Here is a 24,954-nt window from a genome sequence, read left to right on the forward strand (position 1 = left end):
TGAAATGCTAGCTGACTGTTTTCTATACTTGTTTTACGCTTGCACAGCATGGAGTACTATATGTTTTATTCTGAATCAGAGCGCAACAGCATAACGCCCATCACAACACGTATATCCCCAAATATAACAGAAATCTTCCATATTGTCATCCAGAAACACACATATAAATTCCAGAACAATCAATCACACGTCACTGAACTAAGTCTGAGTCCCATAAGCTGACACTGCATTAAAATCCTGGACCGCTGCATTAGAATAAAAACTCAGTACTGAGTCCTGTGGCCATGGGGAGCAACAGAGAAGTTCACAAGGGCTCCGGGCTGACTTGGATGAACTTGAACAAAATGCACAACTCATATCAATGAAAAGTATAAAATGTTTGGTATAAATACTTACACAAGAGACAGGAAAGGCTCCTTCAGAGGAAGGCCACAAACTGATCGTGAGTGATCTGAGAAGAAAAGGGAGAAAGAAAAAAGGAAATTAAGTGACAATAAACACACCAAACGATACCAATATAAAACAGGGATCGAGGAGACTCACAGATGGTAGCAGTTCCCACAGGAGAGAGAAAAAACAAGTGCTTTAAATTCACAAACTGCATAAATCTTGGAAATTTTGAAATTACCTGACCCCAAAACTATGTAGCTGAGAAAACTGGTAATGGGTGAGGAGCCTTTCAGTCCTGGGACAATTCCAAGCCAGCAGAGACTAAATATCCTCTGGTGGATGTTCAACAGCCTCCATGAAACAGGCTTGTGGCTCCTATGGACAAATGCTCTTATCACAAAAACACTGCCAGATTTGAATGGCATTCTTCTTAGCAGTCATGCCAGATGATACAGGCCTCTGAAACAGAACTCGCCTTCTTGATCCTGACCTTCACAGAAGAGGGGTTAGGCATATTATTAGGGCTGAGGATGCTTACATTACAGCTGATAGCTGCACAGAAAAATTGTGTTGTCTTAGTTCCTTCTGTCAACACAGCATCTTTTGGACTTGACAGATTTGTTACCCTGAGACCCCTAAGAAAAAAAATGGCTGCATGAAAGTGGAAGGGCTAAAGGATTTGCAAACTTTCGGTAGACTACAGGTCTAGTTTCCAAAGTCTACTATGGTGTATCTAAGCTATATTGCCAACATGTTTTCCAAAACATATTAACCTGGGATGAAGACAAAATGCATCAAAGCCTGACGCTCTGAATTGTAACAAGAAGATATGCTCCTGTTGGACACAGAAAACAAAGGCAGATGCCCCCAAAATGTTCAAAGCTACAAATCAGTCCTGTCCCCCCTTCCCTTCACCAAGCTGAAAAAAATTCAGGTAGTCAGACCAGACAGTGCTCTCCAAAAGACTGCTATCGGGGGACCAGGAGCACGGTCGACAAAGACCATGGGATCCATGTGGTGTACTCCAGTACTTAAGTCAAGACATGGCCCTCACCTACTGTTTCCTGTCCAGTTACAGGGAGAGATTAGCTCTATCATTCCTCAAAGCAATTAAAAATATTTGGAGAAATACAAACCTAAGTTGAGACAGTGAAGGAAAAGTGAGGAGCTGTCACAGGAGAGAAAGAGGGAAGGCAGTCAGAAAATTTGCTCAGAGTTGTAGCTATTATTTGTGGGAATTATGGGCCTGGTAGAGGAGAGTGTCAGAGAAAGCATGTGTGCATATCTAGTGGTTGGTCACCCACAAGGAAGGTGGAAGAAATACAGCAAAGAGCAGAGAGAATCATAAAAACTGCAGGGCAGCAAACAAGATGCTTATAGCATCCTTTGGACAGGCCACCCAGAGAGGCCTTGTTTAACAGCAAATTTCTCTTTAAAGAAGCTGACTGCTCCCACATATAAGGAAGAGTTGCATGTGACAGATGACAGGATGGATTGTGCCCAGACTGAAAAGCTGAAGTGCCATAAGGTGAAAGGAAGGGCAAGATCAGGCTGGTGGAGAGCAGGTCACTATTTATCTTAATCTCAAGAATCCATTACTCTGATGAACTTCAACAAGAAAGTTCTCCTGGTGGAAAAGAACTCCTCTGCTAAGCATATATCCCTTATTTTCCTTTTATATTGCTCCTGAATATTTAACCATGAAGCCCATAGCTTCATCTGCGATAGACTATATGTGAAGGACTGTTAGCAGCTGGTAGTTGGGAAGTATTTCTTTCAGGGTTTTGGGCAGATGGGACAGTGAGCTGCACACCATGGAAGAACCTGAGACAAGAGGTCTGAGCCAAAGAATGTGCCTTGGAGCCCCGGAGTGAAAAAAAAAAAGAAAAAAAGTAAGGAAAAAAAAGCGGGAGGCATCCAGCATGGGAAAAAAAACACAGAATGGAAAATTTTAGGTCGAGTGGTTAGAGTTTGGCTCTATTATAAGCAACATAAAACAAGTTCTCTTAAGGGAAAGCATCAAGCAACTTTGATGACATGGATGCCAAAGAATTCTACAAATTATGGCCTGAGACTCTGGAGGTGTTGAGTAACAACTTACAGTAACATTACTGTCGAATTTGCTATAAGAAGTGAACAAGATTGTCATACCTAACTAAAACTGTAGGGTAATTTTAGACAGGCACAATATACTAGAAGCTGCAAACTAGGATTTGGCAAATCACCAGAACTGAAACACCGTAATTTTTTAAATGATCGCAGTTGGTCTGGACACTTGATTACCAGTTTTGTTCAAAAGAAAATACATGAAAACAAAACTTTCCATGTAAAGTACTGGAAAAACAAGACGTGTCTGAGGAAACTATGATTCATTCCAGGTTAGATAACTGCAGAACACGTATGAGGGAGAGAAGTGGGCCAAATCCTGTTCTCACTGCCCTGTGCAATCGTGCTGACTTAATTGAAACATTGAGCAGAACCTGGACCATTAAAATGCTGGGGTGAAACTTTTTATCATATGGCACTGTTTGTCACTAGAGACATACTTAACCTAATTACATTAGATTAACACAGTAGATTTCTTCAAGATATGCTATTATATAATAACATAAAAAAATGAAGTCTGAGAAAGCTGACTGTTTTCCCCAGGTCTCCATGTTATAAGCAGAATAATTACCCGTCTCTATTTATGTCTTTTGTTTTCAACCCAGTATGGCTCTATTTGGTAGGGTGGACAAAGGGAATCCACTGATCTTTTTCATATTGAATTCCTCGTGTTAATTAACGATTATTACTTGGAAGCTGTTTTGGCCATCGGACAGAATAGCCAGGGGCTAATCTTAAGCCTGTCCTTGCTTCATTGCGGCCAGATTCTGCCCACTTTCTCTTTCTTTGCTATATGAATAAATTCTATTTAAATCACAAAGACTAAGAGATAAGCAAGGCCTAGATGTTAAGGTTATTTAGGAATCTATCCCCTCTTCAGTTTAATGAGAATAAGGTTTCTAAACACTGAAGAATTTCTATTTATGGGGAGTTAAGATAGTGAAATCCAGTCATATGAGTTACATTACATAAGCAGGTAATGGATTTATGAAGCTAACTACAATTTTCAAAAGTGACTTAGGCATTCACGTCAAAGTCCATTGGAAGTCAGTGAAATTTTGGCTGTAAACCACTTGGGGACTTGAGAATATTTTACCTTTGTTAGCTTAAGCACTGCTTACTTTCAAGGAAATTAACATCTTAGGTGCCAAAGTCATTTTTGCAATTGGCATTCAGTCGCTTCTTACAATTTCTTCACTAAATGGCTTGAGTTAACCCACTTCAAGTGCCTTTTTCTTAGCGGTAAATTGGGACAGTGATTCTGCTTCATTTTTACAAAGTGATTTAGGATCTCTCTGATGTAATGCACTACCAAGGTGAGAAATGTTATTCCTTTAGCCCCTAGACTGGCAAGAAGCAGGCAAATTATGACCTGCTTTAAGCAGGGAGGACTGGCAATGGATTCACATAATCCTAAACTGACTGCTCTGGCCTCCAAACATTTTGACCCTTTACCAATACGGAATCAGTGAAGGCCACAGCTTTATCATATGCAATCTACTCAGTGAATTGGATCTAAGATGCAGAGTCTTGTCATCCCTCTCCTCCTGGATGCACTACACCTGCTCAGTATCTAAACTAGAATTTAATCGCAGTGGAAGATAAAGAAAATAATTTACTAGAGAATTCCTCAGTTCAGAGGAGGCCAAACGGAGCCAGTGCCATGCTGGGGGAACACGGTGAAAGAGGAGACTCAGCTGAAAGTCGGTGGAGCCCTGTAAATGATCTGAGGGGGCAGAGAGGCTGCACTGCATCTCTGACACAGCAGAGACAGATTACAGCAAAATTAAATTGAGGATTTTAGTGGATATAATTGTTGTTTTTATATATTAATGAACAACAATAATACGTGATTCTAAACTGAATACCAGGTTTGACATTTAATCTGAGTGCTCATACTATCCATAAATGTTCATAAACGTCACAAGACCCCTACCCTTTGATTGAATTACAATCTAGCATGCAATTTAGGGAACACGGATTAATCTACATAGATTTATATTTCTGCAGGTTACATTGTTATTTGTTGATTTATACCCTTTTCCCCTAAGTGTCCTTTCCATCGAGAATTCAGGAAAATACATGCAAATCTTTAATAGGAGAGCAGTTCAAAATCCAGTGACTAGCAGCAGATGGAAACTTGGTTCAGTGAAACTTATACTAATTATCATTTGCTTTTTGAAGTCACCTCTGCTAATGGCCAGCAAAATCTTAGTCCCTGTGATATCTCCTATTACCTTCACATTAACTCTTACTACAGCCAGCAATCACCTAACATGTTTCTTGGCCATGCCGTGCAATTAAACTGCCTTTCAATCAGCTTGCTGAAGAATCCAGAGATGGAAACTGCTTTAATATTAGGAGTTAATTACAAGAATGCAGAGGAAGGCAGTCAAATGTTATGTTAGCATACCAGAAATATGACAACGCCTTAGCCACAGATGTCACACGCAAGGTAAGGAGCCACATCAGGAAAAGCGACATGGCAATGTATAAAGGAAAATGATCTTCAAGTTCTCCTCTTCCTTTTTTTTTTTTCTGTGGTCATGCTACTTGAGGTGACCACCTCCTTTAGCAGCCAAAATATCTGGAATTTCACTGTCACCTCTACTAACAGGCTTCACTGCACAATGGTGTCTACTTGGGGACTGATAATGACACCTACTCAAACACTGTGTCGCAGCACGGAAACAGTCCAAAAGGCCGATCAGAAAATAGCGCTTCTGCAGATCTTGACCTCTGCAGAGGCCCGATCCTGCTCCCTTTGAAATCAACCAAGTCTTCTCAAAGGGTTAATGGGTCAGGTTCCTTTTCTTCCTCTGCATCTTTACCTCTGTGTGCCTACGAGAAGGACAGCTCTGCAGCCAGGCCCTTGTCCTTGTGGATTCATTCATTGATACAAGACCGAAGAGGAGGGCTGGCTGCTCTATCTAATAAGAAAGGAAATGAACATCACTCGGTTGAGTTAGTGCTAGGAAAGTGATGAACTGAGGAGATGGTTTTACAACTGACAGCTTATTGCAGTGAGGGAGAAAGCACAAATGGGAGAGGATACTGCAAATTCAGCTTGAGGGCCAGTTATATGGCCATGTATCAACTCTTAAGTCTACGATACTGGAGAATCAAAACAAAATGATCTTTGAAAAATGACAAGGAGTTTTTGTACGTACGTTAGAATTAAGGTATGTCTGTATACACTGGAACGCACTTAGACATGTATTTTGGATATGTATCATTAAATAATTTGAAAAAAATCTACTCAACTACAGGTATGCACACTCTTTTTAATGAAATAAACAGCCAAATTGTGGTTCTGAAGAGAATGCAACGACGACTTGAGAACAATTTTGAATCTAAGTTTATCGATAATACTTCTATCACTCATTTTCCAAAGACAGAGTTAGTTTAGAAGCTACAGTCCACAGAAGATAACAGAAAAGGTAACTGACTTTTTTCCTCTCAAACTTGAAGGCAGAAAATCTTGCAGTTTACCTTATCACATATTGTAAAGGATTTATGATATAGCTATAGCTTATATTTTCTTTAATTAGTATATAAGTAACTATTTAGTATCATTGTTAAATTTGGACCAGAAAGTGTAGTAAAAGGAGACTTTTTTATTTTTTGCAATTAAGAATAGCTAAAATGTTAGCCCTGTCTTTTTCAAATTAAGAAATATGTACTGGGAAAAGGAGACTTTAAATGTGTGTTACACGTGCACACACACAAAAACGCTTTTATAAACCAGAAACTTAATGGACCCTTAACTAGAAAATACAAAAGAAAAGTCTTGATGGAATAGATTTTTCAGCACCCTCTGCTTGCCAGGAAGGCTGGATAATATTATATTTTGATAGGACAAAAGAAATTAATCCAATCAAAATTTGGACTTTCATGTATATGTAAGCTAATTCAAAAAGACATGAAGTCAAGGAGCTGACTCATTCCACAGGTAACTCAGCCCAAAATAAGTCCTACCAGCTGTTCTCAGTGAAAACAATGAGACAGATGAAGTAAGAAAAGGAATCTCTTACATCTGCAAACTGAACTCTAATTAACATCCATCGGAGGTCTCCAGCTCCCTAAGAAGAACTTCAGTCAAGAAAAGTCTCTATACAAAGCACCTCTGAGGAAAACATCTTTAAAAGAAGAGCAGGATAGCTCTCTGGAAGCAACAGTACATTACAGCTTCAGCAGCAGTTGCTTTAAGGGGCTCAGGGTGAGAGCAAAACTAGCAAACATGAAAAAAAAAAAGGTTAAATATATTCTTGTTTCATAATCTAAATGTAGCATTTTGAGCATGCATCTTGACTTAAAGATGGCCTGAAATGGTGTTACTTTTAACTTTCAGTAATTCTAACCACTGACTACGTCTTTCAGGAATTTGTAAAAATATGTTAAATCAGGATGTTGTGTTGGCAGGCACTTGGCCACCACAGCCTCACACAGCTCAGCCTACTGGCAGAAGGAAGCTGCCCACCACCACCGTTCCAGTGCCACAGCACTGCCCCTTCCCTGCTGTCCACCACCGCCCCGGAGGAGTGCATGGACAAGGAGGCCAGTGCTTCTTGGGTGCTGGAGGACTAATTCTGGGAAACAGAAGACCTGGGAAGGGGCGGCCGCTGCCAAAATAACTCACACCGCCTACTTCTGACCGCCCAAAGGGCTATGCTGTAGGCTAGGTTCACTGCTTTGGTGGCAGCAGTTGCCTGCTCCTGCCTGTCATCTTTCCAACGTCCCTGATGCACTTCCCTTGTTGCATGGCTGTGCGTGCTCCCATCAAGAGACAGTGAAGCAGCAAAGATGGCCCTGGGAAAGATGGGGGTTGCAATGTGACTGGGTTGTTTCTGTCCAGCTTACAGCCTGTTCCCTGTTCACTCTTAGAAAAGAGGGAAAAAAGAAGTCAACTGTTGACAAGATGAGTTGTCCTCGTGGTCCATAAACAGTTTGGGCATTTCCATTTTATAAAATATTTTGTGTTGGCTACTCTTGGCACTTGGAACTCAGCTTTGAAACCTTAATAGAAGAAAACAGAAAACATATCTACCTAAATATACAAGGATATATACCTAAAGGTTCTGGCTATCTTTCAGGATCATACCCTAAAAATTAGGTCTTGGCTCTGCTCATGCCTGTAGGTGAATTTTCTGTTCTGCGGCAGTGTGGTCGAACTGGCAGCTCGCAAGTTAGATCTGTTGCCTTACACCACAGCCACACTGTCATGCTCTCCTTATTGCAAGATGGATAAGCAGCGAAGTGTATCTTTTGCTTCCCTGCTTGGAGGTTTGCAGCTCCAGTGCACTGTCCATGTTCCCTGCACCCTCTCAAGTACCTGTCCTGAATTCAGCAGTGCCAAAACTGGACTACACAGCATGAGAAAGTACAATCAAATAATACTGAACTATTTAAGCAGACTAAACTTGAGTAACCGAAATGTTAAGCTGAGAAAGTACAGTACTAGGAATGAAATGCATCTGTATTAATAATAGCAATTAGTGAAGTTTGTCTACTATTAATAAGGAGATAATTGCTATAAAATCTAGTGATACATACAAATAGGCTACTGATGTGAGGAAGTGGCCTCGGAAAATGAGTTTAAGTTATTGGTTGGGAGCTTTCTATTGCTAATTATTATTTTCTTTCTGGGTATTAATGTTCCTCCAGGATGATCTGATAAATCTAGCAGTGTTGTGATCACTTCTCTAAATGGTATCTTTGGATCATATGTGGTCCCAAGAGCCATGACACTCCAGTGTACTTCACATAATTTATTTCCGAAGTGAGACGTGCTGACTCTCCATAATATTTCTTTCATTTTAACATCTGAATAACATTCAATTTGGGACACAAGTACTCAGATATATCATTTTTCCCTGAAGGCACTGCAGATCAGAACTAAAGGGCACTGACTGAGTTTGTGAGTAGCACGAGGCTTGGAGAATAGGGTGGGCTGGAGTGGGGGGCACTGCTAAGCCTGTGCTGCAAGGGGACTGGAGGGTTGCGCAGGGATGTGGGGGTCTGCACCATCCATGGGTGCTGGGAGGCAAAGGGTATGAGCAGAGCTCTGGCAAGCCCCAGGCTGGGGTTACATTGGACTTCAAAAATCCAGCTTGCTCTCTTTGGTGAGAGCTGCATGGTTTAGGACTTGAATATGAGTGTGTCTATAAAATCAGGAGCGAAGTGGCAGCAAGATCATTGCGGAAAAGTGTAAGTATGTCAAATCCATAGTCACCATCATTTAAAGAAAATGTCAGAATGTTTTCCTGACTACCTATCCAGTAAAGAAATCACAACGTGACTATATGAAGACCTATAGGAAAATGCTAACCTGACAGATACCGTACACAAGAGCAGCAAATCCTTGAAAGGTAAGGTACCATATGGTTTGTGCTCTGTCTTTTACAATTTGTACTGCTTCGAACGTGAACTGTGTTCTTGTGACAGTATGCAACACTTGGAACGAGACTAAAAGCATTACAGAAGTATTTCACTTGCCTTTAAACCCCTGCAGACCCACTGAAGTCACCAGGGTTATGCAGCTGCACCACTATATGCAGTGTTAAGCCCTCAGCATCTACAAAGAGAGGTTAAATATGTGCTGCTTCTGAGTTTTCCAGAAGAACCAACTTTTTTTTTTCTAAAAGGCCATAATCAATACTTTGGAATTTATTTTTCAGCTGTTTCTTCTCACGCTATGTCTGTTAAAATAAATCAAAACTACCTTATAAAGATCCACTAAAACAGCTTCTGGGAACAATACTCTACATTTTATATTCAGTATGAGAACAGCGTACTCTCTAGCATGCTGTTAGTTTTGTGACATGTGCCCTGAAAACTGAGTTTCAGGGGAACTAAATTTTTCATTGCTCTTTTAGATGGGGATGGGTGGCTCAAGAATCAAGAATGTAGTCTCTTATCACTGAATCTGATCCCTCTTATCACCAAATCTGATGCTGTTTTATAGGATCCTGTGCCTAATTCTAAGTTTTACTGCTAAACACCTCCTCCCTTCATTCCTTGTTTTATCAGTTTAACTTTGACACACCTCCCTCCATGACCCTCACCACCAATGTGATGCTGCAGGAAGGGAGTTTAAGTCAGTCATGCGACAGCAGGGTAGCTTGGCCATTTTTCACCAACTCTTCAATCTTAACTGGAGTATCCATTTGATAACATAGATAGAGGACAACACAGGGTTGATTGACTCAAATTACTGCAAAATGGAATTGAAGAGAAAAGGTATATGCCCCAGTCAGACATAATATAAAAGAAACCACACTGTAAGTCCCTAGCACCCTTTCTAGTAGGACTCACTCTCTGAAGCGACACTCTGTTCCAGTCCTGAACTTCCTCTCCTGAACAACCAAACCATCTTGGGCTATCCCAGCCTGGCAATTTCATTTGCTGACCCAGTCAACAAGTAGAAATAATACCAAACTTCTCAGTTTTCCACTTTTCCCCAAAACAGTATAGTTTATCCATATCAATACAGCTCATCCAGAGAGAAACTAACATGCCTTGAAGCTGTGGAGTTCAATATACATAGTTTCAAGAGTTTTATTTGTAAAAAACCCAAACAAACCACCAATGAGCTGAACACGACCTTTTGCTTTATAGGGGGAATTGTCCTTATTCCCATCTTATGGAATGAAAAAAGGAAAGAAGAGGAAGCTAAAGTGATCGTGAAGCTGATCAATACTAAAGCAGAACTGCGAAATGAACTCACATCTTTTGATGTCCAGTTTAGAGCCTGAACCACATCAAATGAGAACAAAAATCCTTAAAGAAACCTGGAAAGCCACCTGCATGCTCCTTTCAACGAAGAAAAGCTGATCCCTTTGATTGCTGAAGCCAAACCAAACAGCATACACAGAGATTTTACAAAGTCTCTTAGCGGTGAGCGACAGTTTATGCTATTTATCAGCTTTCCTGCAAAGCGTTAAGTGTCCATTTCACAAAGACAAAACCAAAAGCAAACAATTCCAAGAACTTATCCAAACCCAGTTTACATAGTTCACTGCATCCATTCGCTTCAGAAAAGTAAACCCTTCTTTACGGGTTGGATTTGAATATAATCATTACACCATTTTCCCAGCTCATCTAAAAATGCAACAAGTTACAGTGATCAAAAAGAGGTTTATAGGTGAGTCAGTTTAAGAAGCAGTCCAATAAGCTGGCATTACAGTCTAAGAACACGTCGCTTCTATAGATGGACCCTGTCTCATAAGCGATTGCAGAGTTATAGTCAATGTTAGTTTGGGAGACAAGTGGGTGGGGGAGGAAAGACTCAGATCCAAGGGATACTGTATAGCATGAGAGCAATGCTAGCTTTATTTTGCAACCCATTATTTTCATAAGAACATGAATTAAAGAGGTAAACTATGCCAATTTCTTCATAGCTGACTTGTTACAGGATATTGTTTGAGTCGTCACTAATGACTCCTTGAGGTTGGTTATTACTGTGATTAGGAGTTGGGAGGATAGAGGTCTGAGACCTTTCAAAGGAAACATTTTGTTCAGAACTGTTACAGAAAATAAAGTCAGCGTTACAGTAACTTTAACAACCCAACCAGGATAATGGTCTGTGCATGCAGACAGTGCTTTTACTATTTTAAATGAGAGAGAGAAACTCCACATAAGATGGGAAGCTGAGATAACCAGCTATTCAGTCTTGGGGATCAGAAATCTGTCAGCTTGAGAAATATGAGTATCTGTGGAAACGTTCTGGAAAAGGAAGGATGGTGAAGTTATTAGCAGGTGGCAAAAAAAAAAGAGCTTTAAAATTTGCTTTTCGTTTGTGGCACGGATAAATAAATTAAGGAATCTGAGATGCTTCAATACCCTTAGTAGCCTACTGAGATAGATTTTGTTTTTCTTTTTATGCAAAAGCAGGCTGTATGCAATGCTATTCTGCTCTGACAGTTACCCCGAAAAGACCAGTGGCTGTACCCATCACTGAGGTCAGCATGAAAAACTCTACTGGCTTCATTAAGAACGAAGCAAAGAGGTAGCTCTACACCATGCTCCTTTGTAGCAACGGCAGATAAAAAGCATTCCTTGAAGACAAAGGCAGGTTTTGTGGGATCTGGTTCCCCCCCGCCCCTGACTCCTACCTGCTTTAGTCACAAAATCCTAGTTTCCTCATGCCATAAAACTGAGATTAAAATAACTCACTTCCTCAGAAGGAATCTTGTGAGGGGATGTATTTTGCAATTAAGAATCCTTTTCTTTCATTATCAACCCTATTATTTATCAGCTCTAGCTTTTATCACCAGCATCTAGCACTTGCCGGTATGGCAAGATCAGAGCCAACAGTGTTTGCCCAGACCCCTTTGGTACCTCCAATAGCGCAAGACATCTGGCAAAGGTATCACCATACTGTGGTGAACCTTCACTGGAGGATTTTGAATTAACCATGTATTTGAGAACAACTAGAGGGTTTCCTTATTCAAAGCACTCAACAATTTCCATTTCAGTGCAGGTGAAATGGTGAAAAACACTGAGGAGAGAAATGTCTTCTGTATCCAGCGCTTTTTAATGCACACGGATATTAACAGACCAACCTACACGCTTTAAGAGCTAAGCTCATGTCCACATCCTAAAAGAGCCTTGAAGAAAAGGTATGGACTAGACTAATGAGCAGACTCTATTTGCTAAGAAGGCTATACAGAAAATGCATGTGTTTCCTCAAAATATGTTTTCCTGGGGACAGGTCAGTGGCAAGATATACCATGTAACCTGGCAGATGATCACTGCTTTCTAGCTTCAAAGAAGAGAAAACCACGCAAGCAAACAACCTCCGCCATCTGCACCATACGAAAGTGATCACTGGGAAGGATTTAATGGAATCAGCTTGTCAAAGTGATGAAGCTGAAAAAGCTTTTACAGAATATGTCCATGACAAAAACTGTAGCATAACGTATATAGTGCAAAGTGGTTTTTGTCATGGCAAAAAGAAAAGAATATCATTAATTTAGACACTAAGTGTAAGGTTCTGCTGAAAATCTCCATGGGATAAATCGCAGAAATACAGCCTTGACCAGACAAATGGAGCCAGGCAAGTCCCAGTTCTTGTTGGAAGTTATCGAAAGTGCCATTGAGTTTTTAAAGTCTGTCATCTCTGGTAGATGATAAGAAAAGGGTTGGGCTGTTTTCTTCAGATCTACAAGCATCTGGCTACAGTCTTGCTGGGGCATATACATGATTGGAATTGAAAATGAGCTCTTTTAAAAGTGCTTCTTAAAGGGACCCTATTCATACGCAGTACTTTCTCCCCAAATCTTTTATGGGAAAAAAGCTCATTACGGTCACACAGACAAATGCTGTACAATCTTTCACCCTGTCCACTAGCAACGTGTTCAATCCAATTTACAGCACTTCCCGCTATTCTAGTTCTGGACTCCCCACACAGCTCTCCTAAATGCATACCCATCCTGACCCACTGCTCCCCACCCGCTGCTCTTTCAATTTCAGGCTTCCCTGGAGCACTGACTGCCATTCATGCCTAATAGCAAGGTGGAGCAACTTGATTATACAACTCTGAAAAGTGAAATTTCTGTGCCTTTTGTGCTGAAACGCCATAATTAAGACACATATTATTTTATGTTGGAATGCTCTGAGATAGGGATGAGAGTGGCCTTCGCTTCAGGAAATGACATTTTGTACCCATGACAATTTATATTCATCTAAAAAAAAAAAAAAGTTTCTGATTGAAGCTCCTTTAAACTCCTTCCCAGCTTCCTGACAGATCTATCCCTGCTCTTTGCATCCACTTCCATGTCAGCACTAAGAGAAGTAGGGGCTGGCAATGAGTGGAGAGAAATTTTCAAGGAATCATTTACTTGGCTAATTCATGTCCTTGTCTGCTTTTGGAAGGTCCACCAGCAGACTGCAATTTTTTTTCAGCGCGGCCTATTTTTTTCATCTACCTTGGCCAATGCTGTTCACGAAGCATATACAGTCTGCTTCAAGTACTTGACCTTTGGAGCAGGGGCGCATAGGTGGGATCAAGCAATGCAATAGACCACGTCACACAACAGACGTACAGCATCGTTTTTGCCTCCTGACTGGATTAATGTTAAACCCTTGAGCCCTCAAACCACGTACTCAAGCCTGTGCTTAACTTCAAACATGTGAATGCAATGGGACTCAAGCATATAATTAAAATTTAACCTTTACTTCAGGTTCCATTTAACAGAAATGGACTTATGCATGTGCTTAAATGGATTGCTTTGTAGAGACAATTTATTGAGCTGAAGTAAGAATTGGGAAGAAGAGATGAAGACATCATTGGGATTTGGATTCATTCAGGATTAGAGGGGAGAGAAATGTTACTATGGAATTATAAAAGACAGTGACTTCTTTTGGAAGACAAAAAGCATTTTTGATGCAATGCTAGATTTACTGATACTCTATAGCTTCCTGGTTAGGGATGCAGTTTGATTTTCTCTCACCGTTTTTACTTAAGTTAGTCGTATATGTATGTCCATCACCATTTGCAGGTCAGGCCAACTCCTGGGCTGATTCCTTTGACTGCACAAGAGAGGTGAGAAACATGTGCAAAGCCATCTCTTGCAGCAATTACCACTTACAGGGTAAATACATACATAAGCTGATAGTTCACTACCTGAAAGGATACGAGCACATGATTTTTAAAGTGGGCCGTTTGCTTTCACTAGAGTAAAGCCTGCCTGCTTGAATGTTTGCGCAAAGCAAACACATGAAGGGTGTGACTGCAGCCGGAGCAAACTAATTTGTAAAAGTAAGCGAATACTCATGGACTTTTTGTGTGTATGTGCGTTAATGTCCACACAGTTGTTCTTTTATTAGGTACAAATGGCCTTTCTGGTTGACACTGAGAAACAGCACATCGGTGCTCATCCCAAGGAAATATTCACATCTGCCAGCCTTCCTCATCTGTCAATATGCCCGCGCACAGGGTAGGAGCAGGGGTGAATCAGAAGGACTGCGCAGGACTGACAATAGAGCTTGCATCAAAGGTAGTATTCCTCTGCCTCTCTGAAATGCAGACATTTTACAAGCCTTTCTCCCTGAAGGAATTAGGATTAGACTTCAAAGCTGCAGAACAAAACAGAGTCATACAGGCACACAATTATTGGACTAAGTCCATGGACAATGATACCAAGGGGTTTAATGTTCATGAGATCTTTTCAGACTATTGTAGTATCCTCTCTGTTCTCAGAGTCCTCTTCCTGGAGAAAGCCTCCGACCCCTCTGGCAGCGGCCGCTGTATTAGCTGGCATGACAGTGCCATGTGTCCCCTGCCTCACCAGTGGTATCGTATTCCCACTAGAAAGATTCAGTATACATCTTTCATGTTTCTTAATAAAGGAAAGGATTACAAGGTACTAAGAGTATCAGGCACAACCCCATCAGTCCCTCTTTCACCCCAATTCTCTTCTCCCAAGCTACTCATTACATCAACTCTAAATTAATTTATCTTAGGTAAACAGCACAGAAATATTATAAACAGAATCAACTCCTCTTCAACTTGCTACACTTTTTTTCTTTCACATTCTTTACAAACAGAAGTGGAAAAAAATAATATATGTACATAACAGCAAATGTTCTCTCACTGTTTTTCTTTTTTCTGTTTTTTTTAAACTGTTTTTATCTTATATAAACAGTGGTGATGGAATTATAAACACCATTATTCCACCTCCATGTTAATACTCTTATTATCTTGCATAAACAGAACTGAACGAATATGTACATGACACCAATCAATCCTTATAAAAAAAAAGGGAGAGAGAAGTTTTTATCTTTTATAAACAGCGGAGGAAGAACTTAATGAATTCAAAATGTAGTTTTCCTGTTTATATTATTATGATCCGAAAGTAGAAACCAAATGGATGTATATTCAACATCGCGCAAGCAGTCAGTTATGAAATACTTTCTTTCTGCTGACTTCAAGAGTAAATGCAGTATTAGTGAAACCTGCTGGTCTGAGGGATCTGAAAACTGGTGCCCTGAGTTTAACCACAGAGCAGGGGCTGCGCTGTCTTCTCCTATGATACTTTTGCCAAAGTTCTTCAGCCCCTTCCTTGAAGGGCCACCCAAGATAAAATAGGATAGTTCAGTCTCTGTGGTGAACTGTTAGTACTTGGTCCTTCTGCTGCGATTGCCAGATATAGGGGGTTAATTAATACAGATGGATTTTGTGTAATGTGGACACCTGCCACTAGAAACTGGGCTCAGACCCCTAAGTCATTTCACAGAGGCCACCCAACAGCTGTTCGACAGTAATGACTTTGGGGCAGGAGTGACCTAGGTCAGATAAAAACGTGTAACTTCAAGCTGATAGGCTCCATATGTCAGTACTAATCCCCATAACCACCCACGCCTTCTGCTTTCTTATTTTTGTGTGTGTTTGTTTCTGGCTGATCTTCTAAAGCCCATCTCCAAGCCTAAAAGATTTTCCCCTCTACCTCATATGTCAGCCTTAACCAGGATGAAGTGCAGTATCAAGTTTTTTTCCCCTCTACCATACTTTCCTATGGTGGATCATCTCTTCCTTTGCTTTAGCCATGCAGAGTCTACCTCTTTCTCATCCTGGATGAAATCAGTTATGGCAACTGGGTTTCCCACAAAGGACAAGTAGAGGAGATTTTTTTTTTCAGGGCCTGTCCCTTTTCAAAAAAGGGGCTGCTCTTCGGGTTGATGATGCTCTTCTCTGCTGTTATGCTTTGCAAAAGCAACATGCATTTTGTTTCAGCTAGTCTGGGTCTGGGTATAAACACAAGCTGGGGTCTCCTACATAGCTGGGTGCAACTAGAAGCCCAGGTGATCAGCCTTGCATTTCTTTTAAAAGCATTTATTCTGAGGTCCCAGCCGGAACACAGCTGCCTCAAGTTTTAACTCGTATCCCGCTTCCCCACTCGCCACAAAGTTGGGACCTTTGTATATGAAGAGAAGAACACTTGAAAAATTAGGACCCAATTCCACTGTACAGATTTCAACAGGACACACGGTCTGAACCACCTGCTAAAGGGCAAAAATCTCTTCTATGAGTTATTCTATGTGCTAAGGAGATCACAAAGGAAAACCTCTGTAAGAAAATTCACGGGAATTAAGGCCAATCAGGGAATGCAGAGTCCCTCTGTTTAGGGACTAGAAGGAAGAGTTTTGCTTGGCAGCAATCTGCTTTGCTGCATCTCAAACTGTGAAAAAATTTCCTTAAAATAATAATTGCTCAGATAATTGGGATACACTAATCATGAATATAGAAACAGTGTTGTCTCCCCTTGTTTTCCTCCTTTCTCCTCCTTGTATTCCATTTATCGTCTATATTTGTACATACTCTAAGCCTCAGTTAGTGACCCTTCTGCTTGTTATCAGAGAAGAGCCCTGAGATGCAAGGTCCTGCCCAGCAGGATCTATGTCTGAATTTTCCCTCTTCACAGGGATGTTTAAGTCTAAATTTTGCAGCATAAGGCACCTCTATCTAAAAAGGCTTCTTAAAGCACCAAATTAAACACACAAGGGAGAAGTAAGGCCTTTCAGAGGAGGGTAGCCAAAAATAGAAGGAAAAAAACATATTTCACCATTTGTTTTGAAAACACCAAAAATGATTAAAACATATTATAAATGAAACTAAACTAAAAAAAAAAATCTTACCATATGAACAAATTCCCTGCCAAGTTCCATTTTTAAATCAAAGCCATTTTAGGCTCATATGTCGAAAAAGAGAGTCTTAAACTAACAAACTTATGTAATGGATTTTAAAAAACTGCACAGACGTGCTTAACTGAAATTGCCAAATCCGTTCGGACTACATGAGGAGAGAGGAGGAGGAAAGGGAAGGATGTACAAAGGTTTGGGATGCATCTGTGCAACTGCCCCCAAGTTGAGACTCCCTTTGAAGTTGGTTCCAACTTTCAAGGAGCCAAGAAAGATGACTCACTCCAATCTAGTTTCCCCCGCTGCCCCCTTTCAGTAGACCTCAAAATTTGAGACAAATACAACTGGGCTTCCTTACCCATAGTAAAAATTATGAACTTACATGGGGATAGCAAAGGGAAAGGAAAGGGAAGGAGGTGGGTGAGTGAGAAGAGAGATACAAATATACCCACAAAGACTCTCAAACAAGAAGCAACAAGGGTTAGGGAGCTTTTGGGGTTGGCAGAAAAATATACACTGTAAACTAGGACAACGAGATGAATCGAGCAGTAAGCAAAACGCCGTTAAGTAGCATGAACAGAAAAATGTGAAAGACAATTAAATACTTGTATATCTAACCCAGCTTTTGGATAGTTCTTTTCCACCTAAGAAACAGCAGGTTTTGCTTTAGCTAAGAGGCTATCACTACATTCTAAGCAAGTATAAGAAAATATAAATTGTAAGAGAAAGGATTACTCAGCCAGCTGTGTCGCAACTGAAAAGGCAAAACTGGAGGTCTCAGTCTGTCCAGGCAAGGACTCCCTGCTCCTCTTCAAGAACTACATGTCTTCTTCCCCCCAAAAAGCATCCTGATACTCTAACCCCACGCAGCGACAGCCCCACAACTTCCTATAACCTTCCCTCCATGAAGAATCGGGACGTGCGACCTGCCTCATACCTGTCCCTTTGAAATTCTCCAAAGGCCAAGTAGAATACACTCTGACCTACTCAGGTGCACCTGCTCTTCTCTTCATGCCAAATTTTGGGTGGCCAGGAAGGCCTGCTCACCCTCTCTCATATTGCCCAAGTGATCTTCCAAGTCTTCCCGAGTCAATCGCGTTCCTTCATCGGACATCTGCCAAGGTCAACTAGCAGGCCTCTTTCTTTCCCCTTCAACAGGTTCCCCAATCAAGTTTTGTTCCCTTAGGATTTCAGCGTTAGCAATAACAACAAAATTACTTCTGCATCTGGTGACTGCATAGCCTTGCTTCCCTGGCACGTTTCCGTGTTCGCTTCCTGGTGTTCAGACAAGATTGTGTCTGGATCCAGGTTTAAACAGTACTTCAAAGCCCATAGCTGGTGAGGTGGTTCAGGGCCAGCGTCCTGATTTAAGCCTCTCTCCCTGTACTAATCTGACAAGAATGCTGTGAAGACCAAAGGGTAAAGAGTTATAATTACTTAGTATCATAATTATAGGAGGGCAAAGGGGGTTCTGTTGCTTTTTTAAAATTAAAAATGTGTGCAAGTTCAAGAATGCTCCTCTGTTAAATTTACACAGAAAAATAATCTCAGTTCATAACGATGAACAATGACTTAACGGGAAAATAAATCACAGCCAGAAGGCAAGTCCCAGGACTGTGCAGTCAGTAGAAGATATAAAATCCCTCATGATATAAGAAAAGTTACAATAGGGCCACAATAAACTATCCATGTTTGGTGGCCTGAATCACTCCCTCTGTTCACTCCTGTACAAGCCAGACATCTGCAGATGTTTCTTCCAGTCACACTTCTGCAACCACAAGGCCTAAGAAACACACCGTCAGTGATCCATGCTCTACCCCACCGCCCTCGGTGAAGCAGCATGGGTGTAACCTAAGGAGAATTTGCCTGTCTGGGACGAGGGAGTGCAGAAATCACCTCAGGAATGTCTCATTACAATCGGATTTGCAGACTGTTTACACAGGCACATGCAGTGCTATTCTTTAGACTCCTTGTTTAGATTAAGGTCCCTGCACGTGAGGAGCTGAAGCTCCGGGTTCCAAGGAGCTGTCTCTCCCAATGGCACCAAACCACTGCCTTGGCGCCGCCAGGCGCGTGCAAAGGGCACGATGTTTTCAGTCTCATTTCCCCGAAAGCAAAGGTTGGATCAACCGTTTGTTGGAAGGCCCCAACTGTAAGTGGCCACCAACTCAGACTGAGGAAGGTCCAATTTGAGCTCAAGTATTGCTTTGTGCCCATAGCTTTAATCTAGGAATTACCAAGCAATATGCCATCATCATCCCCAAACGGAGGAGTTGTACCAGGCCTACAAAAAAACAGTACTTGTGCCTGAGCCTGGCCACTGACCCTGACCGAATCTTTAAAACAGACTGAGAATCCCTAGGGAAAGCAGCAACGAAACAAAATGCCCAAGCCAAATCAACCCCTTCTCAGGGTCTTCCCACAGCAGGAAACACATGCTATGGCAAGTCATTATTTACTTAAGTCATTCATAACCTATAAACACTGTGCATGAGATCAAGCACCCATGGGATTTGTTCAATACCAAAAGAGGACTGTGACATTTAAGCTATACTATACAGCAGTAATATCAGCAAGACAAGAGACTGAAATATGCCTTCATTTACATTTCCAATTGTATAAAATTTTATATGTTGAGTGGCTAGAAGCAGAATTTGGTTCAAAAGGTCTTAGATGACTGATCCTAGAAGGTCCTGAAGTTCTTGGTTTCTACCACCTTCCAAGGAACTTGTGGGTGCTCAGCACCTTAGCATAATGATCTGGAAAGAGTCACACATATTCTGAGCTTCCAGATTTTAAATTTCAGTAAAAAATGGAATGAAATCGACACTTTTGTTTAATAAATGAAATAATAATAATAAACCAAAAGTACAACTCCCCCGGCTTCAGTTCACCTTTTATGCATGTGTGGAAGTGTCTTTCTGGGTAGAAGAGCAGTCTTGTGCTGGGAAAATGAGTGATTTCCAGCTGGAGCAATGTACAAAGAAAAAAATGTAATTTGATCAAGGGAGTGATATCTCTTCCATTCTCAAATCAGTATTTGCTGCCAGATATGGGAAAGCTGTGACTCAAATCTGTAAACGCTTCTGAAAACATGATGGTTTGCAATAGAATGTGCAAGCACTTTACTTACAACCACCTCTTTAAACAGAAGCAGAGAAGGAAGCATGGTCTAGGGGCTAGTGAGGCTTTGTAAAATTATCATGGAATTCCATCAGCCCCACGGTGAATAGCTACTCCAGAGCAGTTAGCCTGCCACAGCTATCTGACACCACTGGCCTGATAGTTCAGTGATGAACAACAGTGGAAAGAGTGAAGATCTTTTAAGCCCTCCAACAATCTGCCAAAAACACCAAACTCCCCACATCCCTGCAACCCTAGAGAAAACTGAGATTTTGCAACACTTGTTTAGAACAAACTGCTAAGAAACAAGAACACCTGAGCAGTATCCCCATTTTTTCATGGGGACTCACAGTGAACCTCAAAGCAAGTAAGTTCATGTGAACACTTCTAACCAGTTGGAGGAGAACTTGGTTTTCCACAGGGCTAAAAAAGCATGAAAAAGTACAGTAGGGGACTATTAAAATGCACCACCACACTACAGCAATGCTGTGTTCTTTTAATGGGCCCATTCCTTTAACAGATGTTTGAGCAGTGGGCTGCAGCCTACTATAGCTGAAACCCACAGAAAACGGACGCGTGCATTGTTCAGTTTTTGGAAAGTACTCTGGCCTTTTAGAGCTGCGGTATAAATGTAATCTGTACCTGATCCCAACTCCCAGAAATAATTAAGAGCCAGTGCCAACATTTATTCCAATTCTGATTTACATTTCTTGTCAGTATAAATACAACTGTCCTTTTCCGCCATAGGGAAGGGTGAACTGCCTTACAAAAAAATGCAAACCAGCCTAATCTTTTACCCAGAACGCCGCTGAGTAACTAATCCTTTAACCATGCCAGTTCGGGAATGAACAACAAAGGCAACAGGCATTTTGTTCTGTGAAGTGTTGCATATTTGGACCCTGAATCTTCTTCAAACTTTAAAAACACTGATGGAATTACTGAGCTCTTTATTACTAAATACATACAATGAACTTCTGAAAAAACTTTGTTTAGACATACAATGCATTTTGCTAGGCCTATGACACTAAGTGACAAAATATTCTGCTCAACACAGTCCTTAAATAACTTGTAGTCCAGTTTTGAAAATATAAACATTCAAAGGCATTCCTACCATTCTGGATACTTAGCTAAACTGATCTTCCTAGTCCTTTAGCTATAAGTAGTCAGACAAAAGTTAAATGGACAGAGAACAGATGAAGAGTCTGCAGCTATCTTCAGAAAAGCTGGTCCCGTCAAAGTCAGCTTTGCCTTTGATTTCAAGAAGCCAGCATTAAATGTGGGATTTCATTCTCTGCTTTGATACTCACTCCATTGTATGATCTAGTCATTTTCTGCCTCAGTTTCCCCTTGCCACCAGGGAATAAATTCAGTTGTAAAGTAAACTTGTTTTTAATTGACGATATATCATTGTCACAAGAAAAAACCCTGGATCCCTACGACACAGTTCAAAGAGGGGAGAAGACTCTGAAATTCCATCAGTCCTAAGACAGTCAATATCTCAGCAAGATACTGAGAGCCTCAGCATAAAGGCTGTGCCTCTAGTGAGCTTCCTTACAACTTCTGCTCATATTTCTGAGAACCAGGAATCCTTTGGAAAAGCAAAACTGGATTGATACAGAAAAGAAGGGCTCTGAAGGCAGTTTAAAGAAATCTTGCTTGCTGCAACTCCCCTGTTGACCACTGAAGCACAAAGTTTGAATGTTTCCAGCCAAGCCTTTAAAAATACTTACACATTGTGGATCTCCTCAGAGCCTTTTGTCTTTTTCAAATCTAATAGCAAGGTAGATACACCGCATTAGGTACAGAACACCAGATCAGCGTTCCTGCCGACCAGATGGAGCACAGATGGAGGACGCACCTGACCTCAATGCTAGAGCACAAGGAAGTGGTACAACTTAGAATCAGTCCTAGGCATTAGGATGTCAAATGTTGCTGCCACCCCAGCTCTCTATCCACCACTGCTACAATGCTGCCTGAAATGCTCATGAGGCAGATTTTGAAATGCTATGGCTCACAGTCCAAGGCTATAAAGCAAATCATACGTGGTGATGGTTTTCTTGAAAATGTTTGGTAATAAACTGTCGTGGTTCAGGGGATGCTTCAGAAGAAGCTCAGATGTTTGCAGAGTTGGGATAGAGCAGTTAGCTTGGGCAGGTAACTTTGTTTACCACGCCAGTAAAAGCTGTCTGCACTCATTAGTCAAAATTCTTGCGTTTTCTGCTCACCTGCAGTGAATCTCTCCCCTTTGAGCCCCAGTGCCATAGCAGAAATTGTACAGCCAGAGAAACCTGGGCTTCCCTCCCACCATCCCACCGCCCCCCACACCCCCGCAGATTCTGGGCTCATTCTCTTCACCTTTCTAGGTACTTGTACAGTCCACACCAAGCACTTCTCCATTTTTGCCACAATTATCTTTAAAGTACCCTTCATAAATTAGAGAGCTGTACATACAGGTGGGAAATGGTGGCACAGAAAAACTAAGACTGAGATCTGATACGGTATTTTGATTCCCATTTCCTAGTAAATCAAACCAACTTTATCATCCACATCATCTGCTAAGAACAGTGGAAGCTCAATTGCCTGAATATCACGCAAAACACTAATAAGTATTTGGCCAGTCAAAGGTTCAGATAATGTAGGCATTTTTCATTGGAACAAACAAGCTATAAAGGACACAACCCAATCTGAGACAAATGGAAATTATTCTGTATCCTAAGCCAAAATAAAAATTACTGAACTTAAAGCTTTAAGTGATGCTTGGACTCAAATTTGGTTATTCTGAAGTGCAAGCACAGGCCTCAGTGTCATTTCCACTATCACTTTCTTGTTTTCTTCTTTTTATACTAAATACCATACGATGGAACATATCATGAAACTGAGTATCATCTGGGTGCATACAACTAGGACGACTTGAGATTTTTCCAATAGAACATATGGCCATTGGAAGATGCCGATTTATCAAAAGTGAAACACTGAAAATACAACAATTTCAATGAAATTTTGTTTAGGAAAAAAATTGAATGATCTGCTACAATCAAGTCAATATTGCATCTCAATATTGCACCTTCTAGAGGGTTTTTTATTCAGATGGAATTGCACAATAGAAATTAAAAATAAAAGTAGAAGTCAGAACAAATGTACTAAGTTTTTAATGGACTATCAATTACTTTTTGGAGCAAAACCAGGGGCACTTATGCCAGAAAAGGAAAAAACCACACACACCAACCCCCCTTGCAACCAACCCACAGAATCCTACAGCTCTCTGAAAACCTGAAAACTAATTCTCTCTGTTCACATCTAGTTCTGTGCACATCCTAAAAGAAATAAAAATCAGTTCAGCTTTGTTATGCAAATGAGAGTGGTATACATGGAGATAGGTCTGCATTTCCTAAATGCCACTGAGACGCAATGTTTCAGGACCATCTGGGGAGTGGCAAGAAGAGGAAATAACAGGGAAGAAATAGCGTGGCTTAGTGAGCTGTGTATACAGGATCTCCTGCCTAAATCCTACACATACAGACTTAAGCAGTATCAGTGGAGTCTACTGGAGTCCTAGGGCTACAATAATTTCTGCAGTGGCATCAGTACATCTGTGGGCTGGGACAACAAGGTCCCTTGCAGCAGGGAATAAATGGGCTGAGGTTACATAGTCCGTCTGACTTTTTGCCTGACATTGCAAGACTGGATCTGCAAAAAAGCCTTGCCTGGACTACACGATCAAAGGATGAGAATGTCCCTCCTGACATTGATTTCGGCATGGCCCAGACTCCTAAGTGCTGCTGTGGATCAGGGCCTGATGGGTCTGTGTTTCACAAAGCACCATTACTGAGCCCATGCCTGTTTATGCAGAGTTAGCACAAGGATCAAGGTAAGTATTTCAAAACATGGAGGCATGGCAGATACCATACAGAAATATAACCTGAGGTTAAACTCCCCTAACTAACCCTCAGATCTCCTTCCTCATAATATGCTAAGCCTCCAGCCCCTTATTTGTCTAAGCACTATGGCTCTTGAAGAAGAAACATTACATTTTGCTCTGGCTCCATGGGGGGAAGAACCATCATTCCCATAGCAATCAGAAAATGAAAGACATACGAGGACATAGTTCAGGCATGAGAAAACCTTACCCTAATTGCTGATTACTAAAGTACCATAATGTGCTAGAGAAGAAAGGATTCCTGAGAACATCAGGACAGGACATTAGCAGATTAATATTAATCTCTAGAGTTCCAGATTCATTTCCTGTCCATGCTAATGTCCTCTTGATTACTGCAGAAAACAATCACACAAAAAAGTTCAATTACAAACAGGAGAAGAGACTTAAAATATTAACATTTTTTGAGCTTTCCACCAAATATGCATAATTAAATGAAAAGCTAGGCTAATGCAACGTTAAAGTTGAGATTTTAATTGTGCAAAGGTCACGGAGTTTAGCATCAAAGTTCATCAGTACATTTAATCATACCAGGCCAAATTCTGCTCTCAGTTACATTGGCATAAACTTAGAACATCTTTATTTTATTAAGTAGAATTATTTTAGCGTCATGCTACATTGGTGTGCATAAACACTAGAAATTCCTCACAATGTATGCAATACACAAGCTATACAATACAAAACACTACATGTGCACTAAAAAGCACATTGTAGACATGAGACAAAGCATAGTTGAATTTAATTACATAGTGTATGCAGAA

General features: G+C 40.9%; 1 long non-coding RNA gene across 1 annotated transcript in view; it reads right to left on the minus strand.

Annotated features, from left to right (window-relative positions):
* Window positions 1-332: 332 nt before the first annotated feature.
* Window positions 333-24,954, minus strand: part of LOC127015658 (uncharacterized) — a 245,271-nt gene continuing 220,649 nt past the window's right edge. The window contains exon 4 of the long non-coding RNA XR_007766358.1: window positions 333-451. This is a non-coding gene — a long non-coding RNA (uncharacterized LOC127015658). The remainder of the gene's footprint in view (window positions 452-24,954) is intronic.

This window comes from Gymnogyps californianus, chromosome 1 (genome assembly GCF_018139145.2).
Source record: "Gymnogyps californianus isolate 813 chromosome 1, ASM1813914v2, whole genome shotgun sequence".
Classification (NCBI taxonomy): Eukaryota; Metazoa; Chordata; class Aves; order Accipitriformes; family Cathartidae; genus Gymnogyps; species Gymnogyps californianus.